This window comes from Eptesicus fuscus, chromosome 7, assembly GCF_027574615.1.
Source record: "Eptesicus fuscus isolate TK198812 chromosome 7, DD_ASM_mEF_20220401, whole genome shotgun sequence".
In the NCBI taxonomy this organism is placed as follows: Eukaryota; Metazoa; Chordata; class Mammalia; order Chiroptera; family Vespertilionidae; genus Eptesicus; species Eptesicus fuscus.
In genome coordinates, this window is record NC_072479.1 from 75,233,390 (window position 1) to 75,257,841 (window position 24,452).

General features: G+C 39.7%; 1 protein-coding gene across 1 annotated transcript in view; it reads left to right on the top strand.

The window, feature by feature from the left end:
* Window positions 1–24,452, top strand: part of SOX5 (SRY-box transcription factor 5) — a 971,057-nt gene that overhangs the window by 159,146 nt on the left and 787,459 nt on the right. The window contains exon 3 of the mRNA XM_054719220.1: window positions 22,070–22,146. The gene's annotated coding sequence lies outside the window, so the exon portion shown is untranslated. The remainder of the gene's footprint in view (window positions 1–22,069; window positions 22,147–24,452) is intronic.

Consider the following 24,452-nt stretch of genomic DNA (forward strand, 5'->3'; position numbering starts at 1 on the left):
CATTCGGCCACTCAGCTGCCTGCTCCAATTGCCTCCTTTACTAAAATAAGAGCTTAATCTAAAGTGACAACAACATCAGTTTCTGTGTGCTGCAGTCACACTGAACATGATTTCCTTAACATAAACACTATTTACATGGCCTGCCTGGATATAGCAGGGAATCAGGAGCATGCCCCGCTAAGACACAGGGTACAATGAAGGATGAGGAGCAGGCAGCTAAGAATTAACATCAGCAAATGAAAGCCTGACCCTCAGAGGGCATGTTCCTGATACATTTAAAAATGAGAGAGCATTGCACCAGTAACCTCAGCCTTTGTAAAGACTATGCCATTTAAAATAAAATAGCACCTTTTCAGTTTAGACACTTAACCACATGCATTATGTCTGACCCATTTTCTAACTTACGTGACACTGGAGGATGGATCCCTCGCTGCGATTATTAGAATCTTTCAAACAATTGCAACCAATAGCCTCCCTCCCCAGACTCCTTCTCATAGCAGCCTGCACTTCCTTGAGATAAAGAGGGCATTTTGTTCATTGAGGGCAGGCCAGACAGAGATGTCAGGGGAATGGGAGAGAAGATGTGACCCTTGAACTGATGGCTTTGATGTCAGTGCTAGTGGCACCCAGGAAATCCCTGTTGGGAAGTGATTTTCAGCTTGAGAGTTCTGGAAGATTGGAAGCAGAAGTGTGGCAAGGCACCAGCCCATCCAAGCACAAAATAACCAAAGTTACTTATTTCAGGCACCCCAGAATAGATAATGAGGGAGATAGCAATCCTGAATATGCATGATTGATGGTTTATTTCCACAAGGAGGCTGAGATGGTATTATTTTCACTCTGCAAGTCACATTCTGGGAACTTTACGGGTCACAAAATGTAGAAATACTTATTAGAATTATTGACATTTAATGGGATTTAGTGGTCTTTTTCTCCACCACCAGCTTCATAGATAAGAAAAGTAAGGTACAGAGAACTTGCTCATACATCTGAAGTCACACAGCACATCAGAGAGCCATAGGAAAAGAATTTTGTGAGGTTATTTTCCTCCAACAATTTTTACTTCCTTCAAGTCACCATTAACACTTCAATTTCTTTTTTTAAAATATATTTTTTATTGATTTCAGAGAGGAAGATATGGACAGAGAGATAGAAAGATCAATGATGAGAGAGAATCATGGATCTGCTGCCTCTTGCATGCCCCTTAATGGCGATTGAGCCCACAATCCAGGCATGTGCCCTTGACCGGAATCGAACCTGGGACCCAACATTCTATCCACTGAGCCGAAATGGCTAGGACAACACCTTCATTTCTAAGATGGCTCTTTTTTTCAAATTTCTCTTGATTGAGATTTGTAGATGCTCGATACCAGACACTGATCTGTGGCTTCTAGGCTCGAATGACCTGAGGCTGCTGGCCAAATGGTAGCTCTTTTTAAAATTTAGTTCTGTGTTATCTGTTCCCATCCTCCAGGCTCCCTGCCTGGGGGAGTGCTCCTGCAGTCCTCACCCCTGTGTTGGTAGATTTTAGATAAGGCTCTTGTTCACTGAAGAAGAAAGGGACTGATCTTTTAAAATTATTTTCTTCTTTTAAGAAAGGCATAATGAGTGACAGGAAAATTAATGAGAGAATCATCAATATCTAGCTAGCCTTAATAGATTACTCATTAATCAACAGGCATTTACTTAGGCTCTATAAGACCACCAAGCACTATGTTAGGGAGAGAAAATGATCTCTGACCTCTTGAAGCCCACCATCTCTTGCAAAGGTTTATCATAATTTGCAAAAGAAGCTTAGTCTTCTTCAGAAAGCCACTAAGAATATTATGAAAAAATTAAAATACTCTTTTTTGTTTGAAATCATGCCCTTCTACTCTGTTTTCATCTTCATTTTTAACTTAAGGGAAATATGAACAATAGAACACCCTTTTGTTTGCCACTTATAAAGCATTGATCAGCTCTTTCAGGTACTATTCTAGATATGCCCCCCAAAGAATTACACATGTTTTCTCATAATATAATGGGGATATAAGCAGTTGTACAAGGATTAATTGAACAACTTGGTGAATGCCTTAAGAAGACAGGTACCAAATGCTTGAGAGCAGAGGAGGGGGGGAATAACCACACCTGCTCTGTGAGACCTCTTCAAATGACAAGGACCTTGCCATCTATCCCCAGTAGTAGCCAGCTCTTCAACTTGATCTGGACAGTCAACAAATGTCAGCCTGGACTGGCAAAGCCAGTGGAATAGGGACCCTGCCAATTAGTGTTGGGGGCAGCCTCTGCACAGATTATTGAAACAGTAGAATGTGCTGAAGGCACATGGGAAGCTGATCTGTGCCCCACACGTCTCTGTCTTGTGTCTTGGCTTCACTCAGCTACAATAAGATTCTTGATGACCTTCTCTTTTGATATGTCAGGTGAGCAGAGGCTTGCCTTCTCTTGGGATGCCTCTACTGTTTATTTGCCTCTTAGTGTGAAGGGGCATGATTAGCCAGAGAGAGAGGTGCAGGATTTCTCTTGGTGTAAGTGGAAGAACCCACTGCGCAGAATTTCAGGGCTCTGATGAGAAAATGCCTGAAATAGACTCAGGTAGTCTATTGTGTCTCCCATTTTCTTTCAGTTACTTTTCTCCTAATTAATGAATAGTGATCAGGTTCTCAGTTCTGAAATACTACGTGTATCATTAATTAAGCCACTCATAGTTTTATGTTTCTCCAAATATAAGATGTTTTAAGACTATTTGCCATTCTTGTCTTCATGTAGGCTCATACGGACCATTCCCTATAAAAGTAATCATAAAACCCTTTATGTCCTCCTTTGCTATTTTCATTTTAAACTTTTAGGGAGATATGTATTTGTTGTATTGTATATTTTGTATTTGGTCTTCCCCTATTCTTTGAAGGACAAAATTTATTTCATACTAAAATAGAAGATCATATTGTGTCATATCATTTAACAAATAGAAGAATTTTGCCATTTTAAAATATAATTTCCAAACAGAGTACTAGTTTTCATGAAAAGGACCATGCTTTAAAGCATAATATAAGATTCTACTTCTCACAAGTTTCTGGATAATAAGTTAATGTTTTATTTTAAGTTTTACATAGCTAATTATGTGCACAAGAATTAACTTTTCACATCCCATCACTCAAACATCTCGTTATTGGGGGAGAAGTAAGGGTGAGTGGTAGATTCAGGAGAGGAGACCCTTACGCTGCTTATCCTTCAAGCCCTTGCAACCCTTCCCTATAATATTGGCTGTCATTTTGTTATCTCCCACCCTGATTGGCCTGTCATTGTGTCCCATCTGCAAGACCACAACCCAAAAATTCAGCATCCTGATTTTGCAGCAGCTGTTGCTGCAGAAGGTAAATGCCGTGCAGATATTGATGAGCTTGCTAATTTGTTTAGTAGACAGAATTTAGAATGGGGAACAGGATTTGTCTGCTAGCTGTCATCATCCATCAGCCCCAGGCTGCCCCAGGCACTAGGTTTGCTTTTTGCCAGATTCTAATTTCGCTTTATTTTTCCTTAGCGTCAACCTACTTTATTCATTTATTATAATTGGGAGAGTGGTGGTTGAGATAGTAAAAATTCCCATGCCTCACACTTGAGATTGAAGGCTCTCGTATACTGCTGTTTTTGATATCAGGGCATTCAGACTGGACCTGTTGGTCTGTTGATTGATGTAGTTAGTGAATGAAGACCGTGCTCTCCGGTAGGGGTTCTAAAGCACGGTGTGACTGGAAGACTTGCCACAGTTGCCCTCAGCCCTCTGTGTTTCTCCCTGTCGCCACCAAGATCAGAATTTATATTATCAGATTTATTCCTTTGGGGTTCATATTCAACTCACTTAAACATTATTTTTGAGCATCCACTTTGTGTTATTTATTACTGTAGATGCGGGAAATATATTGGTGAATAAGACAGAAAAAGCCCCTGCTCTGAAAGTGCCTGGATTTTAGGGGTGAAGACAGATAAGAAAATAAATATACCACATTTCAAGAGAGTGATAAATCAAATGAAGGAAATGAAGTAGAGTAAGGGGTAGAGTTGGAAGTACTATTTTAGATAAAGAGGCCAGGGAAAGTTCTCTGAGGAGATGACCCCTAAGACATGAATGATGACAAGTCATGTGAAAATCTATGGGGACACTTTAGGGAGATAAAATGGTAAAGGCAAAGATCCAGAAGAGACATTGAGTGTGTTAAATTCCAGGAAAAGCAAGAAAGCCAGTGTAGTTAAAGCAGGTGGTGGGGGAGAGAGAGGGGAGAGCATTAGGGAGATGGAATTGGAGAGGAAGGCAGGGTCAGGTCACTGGATTTTATTCTAAGAGTGCTGGGAGGCTGGTTGTTTTTGGAGGAGTGACTTGATCTGATGCACATTTTAAAAAGCTTACCATGGCTACTGTGTGGAGAGTAGACTGTAGAGGGACAAAAGTGGAAGCAGGGATATCAGTGGGGAAACCATTACAGTAATTCAGTAAGGAATGATTCTGGCTTGTACTATAGTGGTAATAGTAAAATGGCAAGAAATAGTCAAAATTGCATATATTATAAATAGCTCTAACTGATGGTTTGGATGTGGACAGATATGGAAAGCAAAATCAAGGGTGACATTTAGATGTTTTGACTTTAAGTATTGAATGGTCAGAGTGCCCATCATTAACTTGTACATATTGGGGAAGGATATAAGATAGGGTAAGGTGGTTACTAACTAGACATTGTTTTTGAAGATTCGTTGATAAAATTGAAATGGAATACAGAAGAAATGAAATGCTAGAAGACTCAAGATGAGTAATTGTTAACCTGAATTTAAAATAGGAGAAAAGTTTATATTTTTATATTTAAATGCTGTGTTTTAAGGATTTTAATAAAATTCCAGATTCTACTATTATATAGATCATTTCTGAACACTTAAAAGGAAAACAATATTCACAGAAGAAGCCAGTATGAGTTCTCTGAGATCCAATCATGCAAGATTAACTTCTTTTTAATAGAGCTACCCTATTATCAGATTTTATCATTTATACAATATAGTTTCACATCATAAAGTTCTGAGAAATTAGGACAGAAATTGATTTGGTGTGCCATATGGTGATATAATCTAATAGTTGAAGAACCATATCTAAAGGGGATAGATTAGTATAGGGTTATTAACCTGAAGAGATGTCTGTAGTCAGGTGCCATCCATTCTGTTCCTTGGCTTTTCCTCTTGATTGTTTTTATTAAGAATTTTGATGAAGGTAGAATGAAAGTGAGGAAACTAATACTGACCTTTTCTGGCAAAGGATACATTTGGCACGTTAACCCATTTTATCTCATTTGGTGCTCAATAAGTCAGTAATAGATTCAATGTTGGCCAAAACCTAACAAGGTGAAATTTAATAGTGTTAAAGCAATTCTATATGTGATTTTTAAATCAATCAGTGAAATATAGATAGGAGATATCTTAATTGATACCCCATTGTCAAGATATTATGGTTGATTTTATATTTAATGTAAGCCAACAGTAGGACATAGCTGCTGTTTGAGCTGCTGGAACAAGAGGTAGTCACCTTTAATTCATTAGTTGAAGAAATATAGTGTCCAGAACCAATGACATAACCACCTGGTAAAATATACACTGGTCAGCTTACCAGTAATGGTTTCCCCAGTCACTTATAGGTAAAGTAATTTGAAGGACATTGACAACTTAGTGTTTAAAGCTAGTTAATTAGGGGAGTAAGTAATGTAGAAACAAATAGTTCATATAAAGAATTGTTTAGCCTGAAAAGCAAAATGTGGGGATAATTTCAAAACAATCTTCAAAAATATGAAAGAGAATTGGCTTTTGAGTCAGTCTGGATCTGGCAAGAAACATATGATGGACTTAAATGAAATGATATGAGGAGAGTTTATTGCAGGGTAAAATTATAAGTATATTAACAGGATTAAAAATACCAAGACCACATAAGATATCACTTCACACTCAGTAGGATGGCTACAATAAAAAAGATAAGTGTTGTTGAGGATATGGAAAAATTAGAACCCTCGTATATTGCTAATGGGAATGCAAAATGGGAAGTTGTTTGGAAAAGAGTCTGGCTGTTCCTCAAAAAGGTTAAACCACGAGTTACCATATGACCAGCAATTCCATTTTTGGCTTCATTCAAGAGAAATGAAAATGTATGTCCACACAAAAACTTGTACATAGTATTCAGAGCAGAATTATCCATAATAACCAAATAGTAGAAACAATCCAAATATCCATCAATTGATGAGTGGATAAATAAAATGTGGTATATCCACACGATGGAATATAATTTGGCAATGAAAAGAAATGAAGTATTGATATATGCTAATAACATAGGTCAGCCTGGAAAAATTATTCAGTGACAAAAGCCAAACACAAGAGATCACATATTATGTGATTCCATGTATATGAAATGTGCAGATAAATCCTATATAATAAAAGCAGAATATGCTAAGTGTCCAACCAATCAGTTGACCATTCAGTCAACTGCTCGACCAGTCGCTATGACATGCACTGACCACCAGGAGGCAGACACTCTGACCCGTAGGTTAGCTTGCTGCTTGGGTCCCACAGACTGGGACTGGGTGAGACGGCCGGACACTCCCTGGAGCTCTTCCGCAGTCCCTTCCTGGCCTGGCCAGCCCCCATCACCCCGATTGGGACTGGGCGAGACAACTCTGATCTGCCAAATCACCAGCCAGGCCAAGGGACCCCCACCCATGCACGAGTTTGTGCACCGGGCCTCCAGTAAATCTATAAAGATAGAAAGTAGATTAGTGGCAGCCTAGTGCTGAAAGGTAGGGGGTAAATGGGGAGTGACTGCTAATGGGATGGGGCTTCTTTTTACAGTGATGAAAATGTTCCAAAATTGATTGTAGTGATGATTGTACAACTTTATGAATATATCAAAAAACAATTAATTGTACACTTTACGTGGGTGAATTTTATGATATATAAATTATATTTCAATAAAGTTTTTATTAGAAAGAACCAACACGGATTGGTACAGAACTCTGGGGATAAGAATTATAGGGACTTGTCACCATGCCTAGTCCTGAAGGAACCATGGGGGGGGGGGGAGGGCGACGGGGTAGGGGGAGGAGGGCTAAATGGAGAGTTCTACTTGCCTGGAGAGACATCACCAGACTCTGATACTCACCTGCAAGGAGGAGGCTGCAAAAATATGTATCTTGACCTCACTCTTCTCTCTGATTTCCTGCTGATGCCTCCTATTTAAGACCCAATCAGAAGCTTGGGAGCTGGAGAGTCTCAGTGTGCTTCACAGAAATCCTCTTCCTGGGGGCACACAGAGGGGTGAGAGGTGGTTTGCACCTGGGTGTGAAAACACAACTGATTCCATGTATATTCAGATCTGAGACCAGTAAGGAAAATTAAAATTGGTTGTATTGCCTCAAGGTGAAGCCAAATTTGATCTCTGGAAATAGAGTTGTACCGAATCTGAGATGATCATAGGGAAACTACCGAGAGGATTCCAGTTATAAATGAAGGACTGGATTAATTACCTGTGAAAGTTCCCTTGTAACTCCAAGTCTCTGCCTTTAACCACTGGCATATTGGCACCAACTGTATTATCATTTGGCCAGCTGTGATCTTGGAAGTTCAAGGTATGGCCTTTGGCTAAGAGAACATAGAGTAGGTATGTTTTGATGAGAGTGAGAAATCAAAGTGAATAATATAAGTATGGGGTGTGCACCTTGAGTTCAACTTCACTGAACAAATAAATTGGACTCTAATGTGGTCAGGGACAGTCTGGGGAGAGAAATGGCAGAGGAAAAATAGAGAAGCTTGTCATCAAAGAAAATGTAAGATTTGGAGAAATAAAATGTGCCTACTTGACAATTTCACTGATTATGTATATTAGGCCTACTTTCCTTTTTAGTTTAAAATAACAGTGATAAGATGGCACTTTAATATTCTCTGTAAGAAAATTATAGTTGGCTACCGTGATGCATGTAAGATGTCAAAGAAGCATGAGGGTCTTTTCCCCTGCAGGACTCCTTCTGGATTTATAAGGGGAGTGATAGATCTCCCATGGGACCCACATCTGCCACTGTGCTACACCCATGAGGCATGCTTTATGCAACTCCTCACTCCTTTGCAAAGTCAGTATCTACATGATGGGGTGAATATATGAGAAGAGAGTGGAAGGTTATTTAAGTGATCATATTAATGAAGAAGTTGTATTCAGCCACCACACCGTTTCCAGGCTACTTACGTTGATGACTTTAGAGAAGTTATTTGTTGCCTGCCTTTCATGGTTTTCTAAAATTGATACTTTTACTTTGTGCCATGTTTTATATCTACTACATTAAATATATAGCAGTATAATCATTTACATGGTCCACTGCCAAAATACAGAAACAAAGATGCTCATTTACAACTGTGGACAATATCCAAATAAACCATTGATACGCCCTGCCAACTTAAATGGATGTAGGATTTGGAAGAAATACCCAAGACTATGGCAGTATACTTTTCTATTTATTTTAATTTATTTCTGGACATCCAGCTATATCACATAAATACTTGACTGTGTATTTCTTGTGTTTTTACGAATTACATTGATGTTTTTCTCCATTATTTTGCACAGTAAATTTTACTATTTACTAAAAACCAATGGTTTTAGATTACTTTTATTTCTACAAGTACCATTTTAATTTTTACCAATTTGCAACTCAAGTAAATTATTGTCAATTCATTGTAATGGATGACATTTCACTCAATAGGACATTTGATTGGGTGTAGGATATTTGGTATAGGATTATTGTTCAGATACAAATTTCCAAGTTATGTGACAAGTACCTAGGAGGGCAACTTTTTCAATTGCTTCAATTTCATATATTTATGTATATTACTTTATTCTTTCCTGGGTTTTGGGGATTTTTTTTTTTTTAGTTTCACAATAAGGAGAAGAAATTTCTCTGTTCACAACTGTTTTTCATGAGATATTGAGCTATAGTGTAAGACATATTTATGAATAATACAAGTTTAATATTAGAATTAATTGATTTAATACATATATACATATAAAATAATACACAGGGCTTGGTATGTACAAAACATCTGGCACATACTAGGGCTTAATGAAAATAGGTATGATGAAGGTGATGATGATTATAAGTAGTCTACAATTACAAAGTCAATTTTATGTAATGATTTTGAGGACTGTCAGGTAATTTAGTGAAAACATGAAAACATTTAATCTTTTAAATCTATTTTTTAAATTCCACATAAATCTTAAAGATAAAACATGAAACTTAAAATGTGCACAGTATGAAATCTCATCAACAGACTCTCAGAAGCATGAGTGGAAGTTTTCTTGCCATTCCTAGAAAAGTGTGAGACAAGCATATGCGGGGCGGTGCTTCATATTTGCTTTCTGGATTGTCTTGACTCTGGTTATAGATCAAGGCAGACCACAAAACCTAGGCTATTACTTTAGCATGCATTTCATGTGTTGACAGTATGAATTTTGCTGCCTATGATTTATCAGTATATGATGAGCTTTAAGGAATTGTCTCTATTAAAACCAAATGGCCATATAAAGATTTCTGTACCTTTTAAAACACCATCATTGAAGACACTGCCAATGCTGTCATGTCTTTTAAATAAAGACTCATTTGAAGACAATCACTTTTAGTGGTAAGAACTAGAGAAAATTTTGTTTGAGACCATAAATTTCTCTTACATTGTAACCACTCTCCTGAACTCGATACACACATACCTAAATGGCTATTTGGCAGCTCCACTTGATGCATATGTGCCCCTCACACCTGCCCCTCTGCAAGTCTTCCCCAGCTCTTAAAGGAAAATCCATTCTTCCCATTGCTCAGACCCCACACCTTTCTTCCTGGACTCCTTGCTTTCATTTATACCCAGCAAAACTCTGTCAGTGCCACTTTAATAGTTCCAGGATCCAACCACCTTTCTGTATCTCCACTCTTTCCAATCTGGTCTAAGCCACTATCATTTCTGCTTGTGACGTAGGCTCCTATCTGGTCTCCTACCTTTGTTCCCCGTCAGTCTGCTTTCACAGGAGCCAGGATGAGCCTTGAACATGTAAATCAGTCTAGTCAGATTACAGCTTTCTCTTTTCTGGACCTTCCATTGGCTGCCTTCCTTGGAGGAATTCTTACTGTGACCTTCAAGGAGCAGTCAGCTCCCACCCTGCCCTCTCTGACTTCACTTTCTACCTCCCTCCCCCTCACTCTGCATTAAGCATAGGGGCCTGTAGCTCTTTCTCTAACGTGCTGGGCCCTGCCCCTCTGAGGGCCTCTGCACTCCTGCAAGGCTCCCTCTGCCTATAGTGCTCTCACTCAGACTCTGCATGAGTCATTCCAACACTTTCTTCAGCTCTTGACTCAAATGGTACTTTCTCAGTGAGGCATTACCTTCTACTCTACTTAAAATCGCATCTAGCCCTCCCACAAACACTGTCTAATTCCCTTGCTTTAATTTTTTTCCCTGGCACTTTCCTAACATAGTATATTGCTATTAACTTACCATGTTTATGTTTTGTCTTCCTGAGAAGAATATTAGCTGCACGAGGGCAAGGAGCTTGTTGGGTTTGTTGACTGCTCCATCTCTATAGCCCAAGATAGTTCCTGGCAAGTGGAGACATTCAATAAATATATGTTGACTAAATGAATAATTCAAAGTTGATTTTGGCTGGTGTTCTGTATGTATGGCTAGTTAAGGCTTAAATAATGCATGTTGTTTTCTTCTTGAATTCCATGTAGGGAGCTTTGGGGGTTAAAGTCAAATCTTACTAAATTATTTTGTCATCATTACTCTCCCTCAAGCATTTGTCTGCTCTGATAACACCTATACATCCCTATTAATTAACTACAAGTCTTTTGAATTTATTTTTCAACTTTTAGTTAGATAAGACTAGCAAATAACCTGTATAGAGGGGCTATTTTCAAATAGAGGAGAGGGCAATTTAAAAAGATATTCTTATAATACCCAACTTGGATTTTTCAGAAACATATGATCTCATCCCATCTACTGGCTATAAGTTGGGGTACAAGACTTGAGTATTTAGAAAAATATTTTGCAGGTGAATCCATTAATTCACATAACCACCCAGTAAGAAGCATTACTGTAAATGTCATGTGTTTATATACTGTGCTCACAGACAAACATACCCTACACTTTATACACTATCTTATAAACTCTCCTAGTAATTGAAAGCTACACAATTTAAAGAAATATCCCCAAATCTTTCAACTTTGGGGTAACAAACTATATTAATATTAAAAATAAGAATACATGTTTAAACATACTTGTTTCCTCTTTATGCAACGGGATGTCTTGGTTGCTTGTTTGTTTTGATTTTTTAGTTTGTCAATGAATAAAGTCGTCACTTGATCACTAGCAGTGTCTGTCTTTTGGGCATTTGTTGTGGCCAGACTGGCGTTTTACTATTTGTAGCTAGAGTGGCCATCTAAGTACTTCCTCAAATCGGTTCTCACACCAGTAATGCATGCCTTCCACAGGCTGATTGCTCTTATGGGTTCTATTGGTGATTGGCAGCACAAGTAAAAATTATGTTAGTGCTAGGTGAAGACTAATTTTCTCTATCTGTTGCATACTGCCCTCTAGATGCCACGCCCCATCCCAGAAAGTTTTACTTGTTACAAACTATGATGGAAATTTCAGGGACTTTTCTTTACTGAACAGACAGAAATACAAAACTCTTATTATATTATCCTTATTCATCTTTATATTTGGGTAAACCTGGACATATAAACCGTGCAGTGTAAACAATTTGATATCACTTTGACATTAGTCATCAAATTATTTGGTTTTCTAGTTTACTCTCTTATGCATTCTACTTTCCATTTAAAACATATATTGAAAGCATCGGATAACTGAAAACACGTGCCTTTCAAAGTACAAGTACCGTGCGTCTCAGTTTGGGAATGGGGTTTATCTCTGGGTTCTATGAGCTGGATTCATGCTATTTTACTGGTGCTGGAATCAAATGGGTTGAAAAATCCTTGTTTTCCCATCAGATGGGTTATTTTAAAATATCACAAAACTTCTGACTGAGGTTATTTACATTATAAATGTGCTTCTTCGCACACATCAAGAATTGAGTACCATGTTTTGACAGTAACTCTTTTATGAAATTATATGTTTCACAAGTGGAGCAAAATTCAAGTCATTCTCAAGGGACCTGGCTTATGAATCTGGATGAGGTCACACCTCTTTAAAGATGCAGTTTGATAATCCGACATCAAAACAAAGGAATTCTGCTAATCCTCTCACAAAAGTGCAAATTGCTAATCAGATCCCTGGGCTGAGCTGGCAGCTTGGTAAGCAATGAGCTTGGCAGAAGAGCAACTGTGGGCCTGTAGATAGCCGAGAAGCTTGGGATACCAACTTCGCCCCTGTGTTAGCCCAGCGGGGCCTCTTGTTTTGAAACAATAACGTATGTCAGTGGAGGTGGTTCTCACAGTTATTGTGTTCTTGTGCTTTTCTCCTTCCATGGTAATGATGATGCAAATCAATCTTCCCGTCTTTCACTTCACATCACTGGTGTAGAGGCTACTAGGCCCCTCCATTCTTTTCACTTGGATGGATGTGTCTTTTGAATTCTCATTACACCTTCCTCTCCAAGTGCAGAGGGTTTTCCTTCCTCCCCATAAATAGTGTGATGGCATTTGAAAAATGAAGAATAAATCCTAACTCAACTGAAAAAAAGAACCTTTTTCTGGAAGGTGTTATAGTTTGGATTCTTTTTCCGGTAACAGAGTATCCAATTTGAGGCAGTGTAAGAAAAACAATTTGGAATTTGGTGGGTACAGGAGTACTGCAAATGCAACTAACCAAACTGGGGGAGGCAGGAATGCAGATGGACCTCAGGAGCAGTTGGAACCAGGGAGCCATTCTCTCTCAGGGCTTGATCCCTTTCTCTTGTCTCCATGTCACTTTGGATGTCAACTTAACTCTTTCTTGCTGCAGTAGAGACATATCTCCCTGTGGGAGGAAGTGACACCATTGATGACAACACTGGAATTTCTTACTGAGCTGCTTTTTCCATTCGACTTAATACAACATCCCAAGAAGGACTCGATTGGCTCCTCTTAGACCTGGTGCTTGTCCTGGACTAATAAGTCCTGTGTATGTGACCTCACTTTTGTCAGAGTCTAGAAGGTGCTTGCTATTTGTCTTACTCTGTCTGTCTTTTTCGGACTTCATGAAACATGTAAGCAGCCGGGAAAATTCTAAGACTTGAGGACTATGTTAGCATGTAGAATTATTTGCACATCTCAACACAGCTCTAGTGACTCTCACTCTGTTTGGCTCTCTTGGCATTTCCAACTTTCACCCAAATGTGACTAAGAGTTCATGTGAAAGTGAGAAATACAACTACTTCATTCTAACAGGGCTTTTCATTAGGAGAGTGCACCGTTTCGAATACTTCCAGCTAGTTGCATCTCCCCTGTTAAGAAAGCATTTGTAAACTACTTGGGTACAGTGTGTGTGTGTTAAGAAGGTGTGAAAAGAGATACAGCCCTGCTGGTTTGGCTCAGTGGATAGAGCATCGACCTGGGTACTGAAGGGTCGCTGGTTGGATTCTGGTCAAGGACGCATACCTCAATTGCAGGCTGGATTCTGGCCCTCCTCGGGGCGTGTGCGGGAGGCAATGATCCATGTCTCTCTCTCACATCAATGTTTCTCTCTCTCTGTCTCTTGCCCTCCCTTTCACTAGTTCTAAAAAAAAAATCAGTGGAAAATATCGTCAAGTGAGGATTAACAAAAAAGGAGGAGTGAAAAGATAGTGCTGGTGGTGGAGCCATCTTCCCATCGGTCAGAGCAGCGTGCTGTTGCTGCAGTACAGAATGGGCTGCAGTTGGCATATTGGTTTCAGTAAGAGGAATGATATGGAACACAACAAATCTACATCTGAGAGGCGAGAAACATGTCAAATGTGGAGGTCTGGGGTAGAGGCTGCCCGGTGGGGTCATGCTGCCCACAGCCAACGCTTTCTGAATAGGAGCACTGTCTTTTTAAAAGCAATAGGGGGTGAGGATTGAGGGAGTGCTCACAGCGGTAAGTATAACACAGCTGTGCTCTGTTTATGCTTCGGCTACAATAAAAAAGCTATAAAATGTGAGATGTCATAGCTCCACTTTGCTTTATTTATACTATTTCCTCTGAGCTCTGTCACACTGCACATTCATCTGCTAAGTTGCAGCAAGAATGGAGATTAAAATATCACAGCTCAAAATAGGAGTCAAGCGGAAGGAGATTCATCATAGCCCTATTAAAAATATGTAAATATGGGAATGAAGTCATTTTAAAGCTATACAGCACTCCTCCTGGAGCATTAAGATCCCTTGAGCAAGTGGTGGGCTATGGAAGGGACAGAGCTGGGGGACTGGGTCCCCATTTCTTCCACCCTTTGAAATTTTTTTAAAGATTAAAGGCTGTTTGAATTGCAAATTATACATGTTTTCCTATAATTATGCCTAAATTAATAGTGGCAGGAAGTCTGATGCAAAACAAGAAAACAAAAGATTTGGTAATTAAAGGGTATACATTGTTCACTTGGTTAGAATTAAAATTAATATATGAAACCTTCTCTTTGACCTCAGCTATTAATGAAGTTTGAGAATCCTCCTGAAGTATCCTGAGGTAGGAAAGTTCAAGAAGGAAACTGAGACTTAGAGACATACTCTGGCTTTCAAAATTCAGTGCCTAATGATAAAGCTAAGCCTGGAAGTTAGCCAGGACTCCTGCCTAAAACTTTGCTGTTCATTACTTCTGTGAGCATCTTCGATCTCCCTAGTGCTGACAAAAATTTACTCTCTGTTGACTATATGGTGTGCTTAGGAGAGTAAGGAATATGATTTTAGATGGAAAGTCTGGACTATCTCAAATGGTATTAACATGCCATTTATGCTCTTTCTGTGTACTGCTGTGTGGCTCTTGATATTTTGGCCTCCTTATTCTTCAACAGTACTCTCGCAGTAATAGTAAAGGCCAGCACTTATTAAGTACTTTTACCAGGAGTGGTTCTACACGTTTTATATGTGCTAATTATTTTAATTCCCACAACAACTGTATGCAGTAGGCATCATTACTCACACTTTACAGATGCGGAAACTGAGGCATACGATCACGCAGCTAGAGAGTGAGAACAGGAATTCAAACTGAGCAGACTGGCTTCACAACAACCACTGTTGCTTTTATCAAAGACTAAAGTGGGGTCTGGCGGTCCAGCCCTGATGGGGGCACATTGGGCTGGGCCGGTGGGGCGGGGAGGGGCTGTGGGTGGTTGGCTGGCCTGCCCTGCCCCTGTTTGGGGTGTTGGGGCCAATCGGGATCCAGGCTGGCCGGGGACCAGGGGGTGTTCATAGGGGCCCAGTTCAGGCTGGTTGGCTGCCGTAGTGCACATCATAGCCACCGGTTGTTCTGGTCGTTCTGGTCTTTCTGCTGTTCTGGTCACTGGGCTTTATATATATAGACTAGAGGCCCGGTGCACAAAATTCGTGCACGGGGGGGTGTCCCTCAGCCCAGCCTGCACCCTCTCCAATCTGGGACCCCTCTCACAATCCAGGACTGCTGGCTCCCAACTGCTCGCCTGCCTGCCTTCCTGATTGTCCCTAACTGCTTCTGCCTGCCAGCCTGATCACCTCCTAACCACTCCCCTGCCAGCCTGATTGATGTCTAACTGCTCTCCTGCCAGCCTGTTTGCCCCAACTTCCCTCCTCTGCTGGCCTGGTCACTCCTAACTGCCCTCCCCTGCAGGCTCGATAGCCCACAACTGCCCTCCCTTGCAGGCCTGGTCCCTCCCAACTGCCCTCCCCTGCTGGCCATCTTGTGGTGGCCATCTTGTGTCCACATGGGGGCAGGATCTTTGGCCACATGGGGGCAGCCATCATATGTGTTGGAGTGATGGTCAATCTGCATATTACTCTTTTATTAGATAGGATAGAGGTCTGGTGCATGAGTTGGGGCCAGCTGGTTTGCTCTGAAGGGTGTCCTGGATCAGGGTGGGGGTTCCCTTGGGGCATGGGGCAGCCTGGGAGAAGGGCCTGTGGTGGTTTGCAGGCTGGCCACGCCCCCTGGCAACCCAAGCAGAGGCCCTGGTATCTGGGATTTACTTATCTTCTACAATTGAAACTTTGTAGCCTGGAGCGGAGCCAAGCCTTCTGCTCGCTCTGTGGTAGCAGCCATTTCTGTTGGGACTTATTTATCTTCTATAATTGAAACTTTGTAGCCTTAAGCGGAGGTCAAAGCAGGCCAGGGCTGCAGAAGCTTGGCTTCCTCCATCGCCGGGGGCAACCCTAGCCTCCTGCTCTCTCCAGCTCCATGGCTGCCACCATTTCTATTGGGATTTATATGTCTTCTATAATTGAAACTTTGTAGCCTTAAGCGGAGGCCTGGGCCAGCCAGGGTATGAGGAAAGCTTGGCTTCTTTCATCGCCAGGGAAACCCAAGCCTTTCTCCTGCTCTCTCTGTGGCCATAGCCATCTTGGTTGGGTTAATTTGCATACTAACTCCTGATTGGCTGGTGGGCATGGCTGGTGTGTGTAGCGGAGTGATGGTTAATTTGCATATTACTCTTTTATTAGATAGGATTAGACAAACACTAGAAAGTGTGCTTGTCTGCAAAAGGAGACCTCCGTTCCAGGCACTGTCCTGCCATTTCCCCACTAAACTAATTTTCCTCACCTGGAGAATGAAATGGAGAAATGATCTTGTCCTTCCCAGTGCCAACTTTCCTTGCATCTGTATACTACTACCTCTTGGAGATAAACTTTTGAGCAATGACTTCTTACTGTATTCTCATTTAACTTTAGTTTCAAAAATGGTTCTGTCCAACATTTCTAACATACAGTGTCTCTAGAATTTCTTTTGTTTTGCACTTTTCACAGTGTCTTCATTGAATTCTTTTTGTTGCAATTAATAGGAGTATCATAGTTAGCTAAAGACTTTTCTGCCAGTGTGACCTGAAGCACAGTTTTTAATCTCTTGGGCCAGTTTTCTCATCTGTAAAATGGGTGCAATAGAAGTTCTATCCTGTAAAATTTTTCTAAGAATTAAGCCAGATATGATATGTAAAGCACTTATCTTAGTGGCTAATTACAATTACTACTATAAAATATCAACATGTTTGATTATGGTATGATTACTATTGATAACCTCAGTCTCATTTAACATTTGTCTCCTTTTGCTCCTCATGCTGCCAATTCGCCTGTTGTGATTGGCATACCACAACTTTTTTGGGCCTGCGTTCATGTATTAGAAAGGTTAAGGTACTTTCTGCATTACCATTTAGTTGAGGTGACCTATCAGAGTTTTGTTCTTTTGTTTTGTTTTTTTCCATTCTCTCACCAGGTTAGATGGATTAAGACTTACAAGAGGGATTCCTTGAGAGGCCTGAGAGCTCTCTCATTTTCTTCCCAACATCTAGTGTCCATGAAAGAGGAGTCCCAACCCATAGATTCCTTTTATTCGGCTGGTATAATCTTGCATCATCTCCTTATTGGTTAAATACCAAGATATGGAGAAAGCCTGGCCTTGCCTCTTTGCTCTGCCTCTCTCTTTGCCCTAGACTTCTCTCCCTTTCCTCCCTAGGTACCTAGAGTCCCCATACTGGTGCCATCTATTTAGGATCCACATTTTGCTTTTGCTTTTTCATGGGGAATGTTTTGGAAATCTTTAAACTATTTTTCACTTTCATAATCTATTCAAAATTGTTGTTTTACTAAGTAAGCTGATAAATGCCCCTTTGTTCTGGATAGTAGCTGACCTCCAGTTTGCATACTGGAGTGTCTACTCTTGGCCACACATCCAGGACTTATAGTTGCATTAGATGGTGTGAAGGTGAGGAGGAATTATCATCACAGTATCCCTAAGATGTGTGAGGTAGCACAGGTATTTCATGGGTTCTCATTCCTTACCTCTTAGCCTAGCTCCTACTCTTAACATGGAAAACTCCCCCTTATTATGTGTATATCCTGTATATCCCACTCTACAGGGGGCATTAGGTCCAGTTCAGCTTCTCCCAGAGGACCTACTCATTCATAATCTCTTATTGACTCTAGAAATTTGGGGGTACACACACTTCTTGAATTTTTTCCCCATATAGTCCACTTATGGAGGATGCAGACATGCAATCCCATGCCATTTTAATACAATGTGATACATTTTGGTATACAACCAGGTACAGTATTTTATGATAGCACAGCGAAAGGGCGTCTCATTTTGCTTGGAGGGCCAAAGGGGGATTCCAAGAGGAGTGAAACCCTAGTTAGGGATTAAAGATAATTAAAGCAAATGGGAAGTATATTTTTCAAAGATAAATTTTTAGTGAAGAGCAGCACCTTGTCTCTCATAATTACCACTGTATCCTTATCGCCTAGCTCAGAAGTTAGCATATTGTACACACTTAAATATTTATTGCGTCAGTGAATGAATGATTTTGTCTTATAGGTCATCAGAATTGGTCATTTTGTGCAGGAATACAACATGATAAGATTTGTGTTTTTTTAAAATTAATATCGCAGCTTTGTAGTAGTTGAAAAAAAGAGAGTGAGAAAGGGAGCAATTGTGGTAGAATCTTCTATGAAGACACCTGAGAGAGATTCCTTTTAAGTGACCCCCTGTCTTCCTCCAGATAATAAGAGATTGTCTGTCCTCATACATTGAATGCATGGTAGTTTCCCACATATGCTTCAAGAAGGCACAACCCCTGCCTACATCCACCCCTTAAAAAGCCCACAAAAACTCAGAGATAACTTACAGCATATTTAAGGGTTCCCTTCTTAACACCTTCCACACAGGAGACAGAGAGTTGGGTATGATCTATTGCATTTACAATACATACATGTTTGTCTTAGTATGCATGGGTTGCTATAACAAAATACCATAAAGTGGATGGTTTATAAAAAACAGAAGTTACTTCTTGCAGTTCTAGAGGCTAGGAAACTTACATTCAAGGCACCAGCACATTCAGTGACTGGGAGAGCCTGCTTTCTAGATGGCTGTCTTTCTGCTGTGACCTCACATAGTGGAAGGAGCTAGCGGGCTCTTTGGGGTCTCTTTTACAAAAGCATTAATCTCATTCATAAGGGCTCTACCTCATGAAGGAAGCACCTGTCACAGGCCCCACCTCCTAATACCATCCCAGTCAGCATTAGGTTTCAACATATCTATTTTGGGAGGATACAAATGTTGAGGATAGTACCTATGGCATATGGCATAGTACCTTTCTTGTACTATTGTTTCTCATTCAGACTGGGTCCATGCATTTTCAGTATTGGCATTGGTAATCTGGAGTCTGTTTGGTTAATGAAACTTAGCACATAAGTGATAACTTGTTTTTAGAGTGAAAGACACAAAAGAAGTCAATAAAATACATGCAGAATCCTCAGTTTCTGTATATATAAGTTTTCTGTCAGTGTGCATAAAATTATCAAAAACTTAGTGGCTTTACGCAATGCCCAATATTTGCTCAGAGTTCATGCATGACCAGCATAGCTTGGCTGGGTTCTTTGCTCAGGGAATCACAAGATTGAAATCATGGTTGTCCAGGCTGATTTATTGTCTAGGCTCTGGGGAAAAACCCACTTCCAAATTTATTCTTGTGGGTGGCATTCAGCTCTTTGTAAGACTGAGGTTTTCTTTCCTTGCTGGTTGTCACCTAGGGGTACCTGTAGTTCCTTGAGGCTGGCTGTACTCCATGTGATCTGCTTTCTCGTGAAGCCAGCAATGGTGTGTCAAATACTTCTAATGCCTGAAATCTCCACATGCCTCTGTCTTTGGTCTCTAAACCAAGATTTAAGAGTACATGTGATTGCATTAGATTCACCCAGATAATCTCCCTGATTTTTTATGTGTGTTTTTTTTAATTATATGGGTTTTTTAAAAATTAATTTTAGAGAGGAAGGGAGAGGGAGATACAAACATCAATGATGAGAGAAATCATTGATCAGCTGCCTCAAAAAAAAAAGTTGTCATTCAAATGTATAATCCTGCAAACCCCACTTGGGAATCAAGCCCACAACCTGGGCATATGCCCTGATAGGAAATCAAACTATGACCTCCTGGTTCATAGGTTGATGCTCAACCACTGAGCCATGCCAACTGGGGCTCTCCCTGTTTTAAAGTTAACTATATTATGTAATATATCCTAACCATGGGAGTAAAATCCATCATAGTCACAATTCTTGGAATTATGCAGAACATGTTTATCAATAGGGGGATTTTGAGGGACATCTTAAAATTTTACCTACCAAACTGTTAGGAGAATCAAAAGAAGCTCAGGTAGCCTCGCTTTTCAAAAGTTCCCCTTATGTCACTTTGCTTTTACAAAAGACCTACATTAGTACAATAACAGTTTATAAAAGCAAAGATCTTTAGTGTTCTTTTAGTTAGCATTACACCATTTCAGCTTACAAAAGGTTTCATAGGAACCTACTACTTTTGGATGAAGGGGGTGAAAAACTCCTGTATATGAATTAATCAATATTTTGTTTGAAAATATATATCTTTTAATGAGGTTAATTTTCTAACATCTGATCTTGACAGATCTTCTATTACTTATCTTTAAAAATATTACATGTATGAAACTCCTTTACTTATAAGTAGTACTACCATTCACATTGCCAAAACAAAACATATCTATATCTATTAGGGGAGAGGAGCTTTCATTGTTTGTGTAAGGAAAAATAAAGTGACAGCATACAATCTATATGCAAACATCATCACTTCAAAGTGATTTTTTTTTAACATGGAAGCTTTGTTAAAGTTCACTTGATAAAGTAAGATATTTAGATTTAAAGAAGGAAGGTATGAGAATTTTCACCAACTTCACAGTTACTTAACTACAAAGTTCGAGGGAGCCAGTCCTCCATACAAGACCACCCTCACTTCTCACACTAATTGCAAGTTTGAGGGGTTTCCAAAACCATCCTCGGGTTTGACAGTTTGCTTGAAGTATTCACAAAATTCAGCGAAAGCTGTTATACTCATAGTTAAAGTTTATTACAGGGGAAGGATACAGATTAAAATCAGCCAAGAGAAGTGTGTAAGACTGAGTCTGAAGCTCCAGGAATCAACAACAGAGCTTTCATTGTCCTCTCCCCATGGAGTCTGGACCTGTTACGTTACCAGCGCTGAGATGGGACTAGATGCATGGAGCGTTGCCAACCCAGGAAGCTCGAGTGAGCCTTTGGTGTCCAGAATGTTTAATGGGACTTGATCATATATGGCCCACGTGGCTGACCTTTATTCTCCAGCCTCGATGTCAGTGTTGGGCTGATACCCTTAGTCTCCAGATGCTTCTGGAGGCAAAATTGATGTGCACAGCCCAAAGCCCCAAGCCCCCATCATCAATCATATTGTTCAACTCTCCCCTGGCCAAAGCTTTCAGGCAAAGACACTCCTATCGGGAATGGCATTTTGAGGGCCCAGCGATCTTCTCCCAGTAGTTGAAGGCAATAGCAAGACCTCTGCTTGGTTGAGGTTAACTCTTCTCTACACAGACAAGGAGGGAGGGAAAGACGAATGAGGACAAATTGTAGTTATCATTTATTGAGGGTATGCTGTGTGTCAGGCTGTGTGCTGAGCCCTGCTTCCTATACTCCTTGGAACATTATTAGAAAGATACTATAATTATCGTTATTTTAAAGACAAGATGAGATTGAGAGAGATTAAGTGACCTTTTAAGTAGTAAATGGTGGAAGGAGGATTTGGACCTGTCAGCCTAATTCCAAAGTTCATGATCTCAAACATTTTATTCCTTCCACTGAAACTAAGACAATAAGAATATATAATGTAATAAGCACTTAGGAGCAATTATTTTTGAGAATTGAGTCTTCCCAGTAAAGTTGTCATTCAAATGTATAAGAATGTGCACTGCTACTTTAATAGTGTAGGATATAGAGGAAGAGTGTTGATGTGTAGGATGGTTATTTCATTGAATTTCATACCTTCCAAATAGAATCCAATCAGCACTGAATCATTTAACCAATCCAAACATATTTATCGGGTGTGTGTTCTGTCCCAGGTGCTGTGCTGGCCTCTGGTGACCCCAAGATGATGAGAAATATGTTCCTGCCCGCAAGGAGCTAGCGATCTACTAGGGTATGTAAGCTGTATTTTGTTATTTTTAATATTACATTTGTTTTACGCAGAACAGAGAGCTCGATATTCTATAAGTATTTTGTCTACAGATTTTGAAAGCTTTGGCACAAATTTTTTGACTGGATGAGCTAATGCTAAAGAGTTGATAATTTGGAGATTGTTGTGCATATAACCAAATCAAATCATTAAACCCATTTTCCACTTTTGGAGATTCTGTAATAATAAGATAGATTTTTAAAAAGTAAGACTACTCTAGAAAAACACATACACACACAAAGCCCTGGGATTTGTGTGTATTTCCCATTTACACTGGTGAATGTCCACAAGTGAAGGGAGGAAAACACCAGAGCACATCACACATAGCAACAATGTGCATTTCTTCTTCACACTTATCACAGTGACTATTCTGATTGTTATTGGTTACTTTAGTGACAATTGTTATCTTTATCTTCTCTTACTTCATTGACTTCTCCAGTTGAGTAAAGTCTGTATTGGGATAAATAAGACTCTTTGTTTAGTTTGATTGTTGGCAAATATGTATTTTATTTGAGTAATTTTATTTAACTTATAGTTTATGCTTGCAACAAACCATGCGGTTTTCTGGGAGTAGTCCTGAAGATTTAAATACTGTAAATGTAGTAAATGTAAATAATAAAAATTATATCTTAAAGATACTTTATATTTTTTTATAGCTTAATATAGAGGAATAACATTAGAAAATAAAAAAATAAATTTAAGTGATCTTGATGTCCAATAGTTCATACTGATGCTATGTAGCCCTAACATTATATTTGGACATAGTTAATAAGTATATTAATATGCTATCTAGATAAACTATTATAACTGCTGAGAGTAGAGTTCTGATCATTTTTAAAATGTGAGCAAACCAGGAAAGTGCATGTCCTTTTCCTTGGCAATATGATTTTAATTTCTCAAAGCATTTAATTGTATAAACCATATCCATCATCCTTGCATAGATAAATGTTGTGGCAATTTTTGAATGAACCTCCTGGTTCCCTAAAGAAATTATGGATACGCTATAAATTTACAAATGAAAGGCCATTCATCAGAGTTATAAATTTAAGTGGTTCATGTGCTGATGCCCATGTAAACTTAAAGTGGTTTAATATCTATCGGCTTTTATGCATAGTTAGTATGGTAAAGTAATATAGATATTGTCAAACTTACATGGTGCAATAATATTGGCAAAGTGCTGAGAACAACATGTAATATTTTTTGAATAGCATGGCATTTCCTTGAATTACTGCTGGCAATGGAACATAAATCAGCCTTTATGATGGATATTCCAAAGGTGTTTATTAATCGATTCATTTAATCGAAATACTCACTCTTGTCATTTATAGAGCTGGTTCAAGGAAAGTGGCAAGTGCTCCTAAACCCCTGCATTAGGGGCTTCATAATTATGTCAACTAAGTCTGTTTGGAATCAAGATCAAAATGTATAAAAAAATTTTTTCCCCTAATTCGTGATAAAGATATTTGCTTAACCATAAAATATGTTCTTGTATCTAATCAAAGTCTCCATTTGTTTTACCCTTGATAGCTTTCTCTTTGAATCTTCAGTTTTTAATATTTGTTCCCCTCCTTCACATGCCCCCTCCCTCTCTTCCTCTACTGGAAAATAATCCTGCATTGTGTAAACTTTGACTGAAATGGCCTGGGAAAGTGACCACATTTTTGTGTACCAAATTTAGACATAGCATGTGGCATAAGATTTTGACAATATGTAATGAGATTAAAGACAGGCTGGATGGACTAGAATGGACATAAGTAAAGTGTAAAGAAAGGGGGACTTATAATAGACCTGATGCCCAGTGCACAAAATTCGTGCACTGGTAGGGTCCCCAGCGGCTGCCGGCTTGGTACTCCCTCCCTTCCCCCAGGTGCCTACCACCACCACCACCACCACCACCACCACCACCACCACCACCACCGGGGGCTTGGGCCTCCCTCCCTTCCCCCGGCTGGCCCCTCTCCCTGGTGGAACTCCTGGTCGAGGGGACAATTTGCATACTATGCTTTTTTTATATAAGATAGGAAAGGTCAGAGAAAGCCATTGACAGTTAAGCTGAAGGAGTCAGCTATGCAAATGTTGTGGAGTAACATGCAATGAATGTGTGTGTGTGTGTGTGTGTGTGTGTGTGTGTGTGTGTGTTACTTGTTTATGAAAATATGGAAAGTCAAGGCAAAGAGCTAACTTCTGGGTTAAAATAATGTAATTAGGACTCAATTTCTCTCCATCTCTCAGCTTCCACTAATACAGCTTCAGTCTCTGGCTCCATTTGG